The following is a 3,433-nucleotide window of genomic DNA, read 5'->3' as shown; positions in this document are numbered from 1 at the left end:
TAGATGTCTCTGTTTCTATTTGTGTAAGCAGGAGTAAAACAAATGAGCCCCTACATCGTGTTCAGGTAGAAAGATACGGGGTGGATAGGGGAAAGAGGGTTCAACTGTTAATCAGTTCTGCTGGTTACACACAACAATCAAAAAGGATTCAAATGTGAGTTCTAAAATGATGAGTAAGCCAAATGTTCTAAAGAGGAATGTTATAATAATTTCTAAGAGATTTTAGTCTCTAAATGTTCCTTCTTAAATTTTTTACCATTTTTAACTACTGCACATAAACTTTAAAAATAACTCAAGTACAGGGAATTCCCTGGCAGTCCTGTAGTTAGAACTCGGCACTTTCACTGCCGAGGACCCAGGTTCAATCCCTGATTGGGGAACTAAGATCCCACAAGCCACGTGGCACGGCCAAAAATAAATAAATAAATAAAGTACAATATGGTATTTAATTATAATAAAGTTTAACGACTGGTACAGCTAGTCCCTCCTCATTACTTATTTTCAGAATTTTCTTGGCTATTGTCCCATGCTAAGCAGCCAGAACCACGGCCAAAATCACGCCCAGGAAGAGACTGGCAAGGACATTGCTGCCACGGCCACATCAGCTCCTTCGGCCCTACTTCAGTGAGCATTCAATTTGTAGCTGCTCCCGCAATCGAAATGCACTCAGAATGCCTCTATCTCTGGGTCACTTGCCCAGGCAGGATTATCTGATTGGTCAAGTCTAGGTCTCTCACCCTGCTCTCATGGCCGGGGGTCAAAGAAAACAGGAAAATGGTCTTTGGGCTGTCACGAGAAAAACTGCCTCTCACACAATGGTGGATGCCCCAGACAACAAGGGATTCCCGTGCTCAGCAGCCCCCGTTTGACAGAGGTCCAGCTCCACAGGTCACCTGATAGATGCAGCTGCAAGTAGTTCAGGAAGATTAATAAAATTCCAGTTGTTTGTTTTTTCTTTTTAAGTTCCCGTTCTGCTGACAGTTCCTCCTGGCTTCTTTATCCCCCTGAACTGCTTTTTACCAATTATCTAATACATAGATTTTACCTCTTCCATCACTATTCTCTTTCAGACAGCCTTATAGCCATTCTTTCTCAAGCCATGTAAAGCTTACATTAACCACAACACAAGGCCATAAGTAGAAATAATCCAAATGTCTGCCAGCTAATGAATTGAAAAATAAAATGTAGACTATCCATACAATGAAATATTACTCTGCCGTGAAAAGGAAAGAGATACTGATACACCCTACAACATGGACCAACCTTACAACGTTACGCTAAGTGAAAGAAGCCAGTCACATGACTGCACGTGTAGAGTCCATTTATATGGCATGTCCAGAAGAAGCAAATCCTGACACACCAAGGAGATTAATAGTTGCCCAGGGCTGTGGGGATAGAGGTATTTGGAGATGATGACTAAAGGATGCAATGTTTCTTTGGGGGTAACGAGAATATAATAAAATCGATGGTGTGATAGTTGCACCACCCCGTGAACACACCTAAGCCATTGAATTGTACTCTTTATTTTTTTTATTTATTTATTTTTTTGCGGTACGCGGGCCTCTCACTGTTGTGGCCTCTCCCGTTGTGGAGCACAGGCTCCGGACGCGCAGGCTCAGCGGCCATGGCTCACGGGCCCAGCCGCTCCGCGGCATGTGGGATCCTCACGGACCGGGGCACGAACCCGCGTCCCCTGCATCGGCAGGCGGACTCTCAACCTCTGCGCCACCAGGGAAGCCCTGAATTGTACTCTTTAAATGGGTGAATTCTGTGGCATATGAATTATATTCAATAAAACTGTTCCCCAAAAAAGAGAGATACAACTCCTTCTCAGTTACCGTAGAAAGATTAATTCATAGTTTTTGAAATACATCAAGATTACATGTAATCTTATGTTATAAAATGCATCAAGCTTACATTTAAAATACTTCACGTTCAGCATGAAGTCACTTAAATGAATACAGGTAGGACTTGCACACTTTGTCACGGAAACTGATGCCAAAAGCTCGGCCTCTGCGCACCGCTGTCAAATCGGATCTCGGAAAGAGCTTTGGGGGAAATAGAAAAGGATAGCTTTATTGCTTTGCCAGGCAAAGGGGGACAGAACGGGCCGCTGTCTCGAAAAATGTGTCCCAACCCAGGAGGATCTGATGAGGAGTTTTATGACAATACTCCAAGGGTGGGGTTAGATGAGGGTGTGAGCAGGGTCTCAGGCAGTGGGTCTCTTAATCTGGATGAGCTTCTCTGGTCCCTTTAATCTCACCTCAGGCGGTTTCTTGGCTGCTCCTCCCTTGATGAGCAACTGTACGAATCTGCCCTTTGGAACTCAGGGAAGGTCATGGAGGCTGGAGTCTGGTCTACAAGGAAAGGGGGGCACAAAGAGGCCTCCATGCCCGGGAGCCCCACAGTCACCCCACCCCACCCGCCCTGGTTTCCAAACCATACTAAAGACTATACATCAGCATAGCAATCCTAATCCTCAAAGCCTCCATCTGTTAACCTGGTAGTTCCCTGGGTAAACTTATTAAAAATGCTAACTCCCGAGCCCCATCTGTATTCTGAGCATTGCAATAAAGCATTGCATGAAAATTTTAATATTCCAAATCGATTTCATTTTTTTAAGTTTCATGAATTGAAATATTTGTGGACAATGAAAGTCAAATTGCATTTTAAATTTTTCTGCACCACTAACCTCCAAAAATTTATAGGAAAAAAAGAGTTTGGAGGACTTCCCTGGTGTTGCAGTGGTTAAGAGTCCGCCTGCCAATGCAGGGGACACGGGTTCCATCCCTGGTCCGGGAAAATCCCACACACCACAGAGCAGCTAAGCCCGTGCGCCACAACTACTGAGCCCGTGCACTGCAACTACTGAAGCCCACGTGCTCTAGGGCCGGCTCTGCAACAAGAGAAGCCACTGCAATGAGAAGCCCGCACACCTCAATGAAGAGAAGCCCCGCTCACCGCAACCAGAGAAAAGCCCGCAGGCAGCAACGAGACCGCAGCCAAAAAAAAAAAAGTTTTGTGTAGCAGTATCACTCAATTCCTTGACTGCTTCTGTTACAAGCAAAACCAAAATGAAACAAGATCTATCATTTAAAAATCATGTTTAATTAAATATTCAGCTAAGGGACTTCTCTGGTGGTCCAGTGTTAAGACTCTATGCTCCCAATGCAGGGGGCATGGGTTCGATCCCTGGTGAGGGAACTAAGATCCCACATTGGGAAAAAAAAAAAAAATCAGCTGACAAAGCTATTAGGGTGTGCTGAAAGCCAAGCACTGGAAAACCTCCAGTTTTGTAAATAAGTTATTTCTTATTCTCTACAAATAAGAGAATAATCTTATTCTCACGGCAAATCAGCCTTTTCAACTGTGCCTCCGTTTGGAGCCCTGAGGGTGTTTACAGCATCCTGTAAGATTCAGGATAAGTGCTAGG

At 44.5% G+C, this 3,433-nt stretch overlaps 1 long non-coding RNA gene across 2 annotated transcripts in view; it reads right to left on the bottom strand.

Annotated features, from left to right (window-relative positions):
• Positions 1-3,433, bottom strand: part of LOC105748891 (uncharacterized) — a 42,952-nt gene that overhangs the window by 24,047 nt on the left and 15,472 nt on the right. The gene's annotated exons all lie outside the window — the stretch shown is intronic.

The sequence above is a fragment of the Orcinus orca genome, chromosome 5 (genome assembly GCF_937001465.1).
Source record: "Orcinus orca chromosome 5, mOrcOrc1.1, whole genome shotgun sequence".
NCBI classification, from domain to species: Eukaryota; Metazoa; Chordata; class Mammalia; order Artiodactyla; family Delphinidae; genus Orcinus; species Orcinus orca.
Note: the sequence above shows the minus strand (reverse complement) of the source record. Positions and strands in the feature narration are given on the sequence as shown.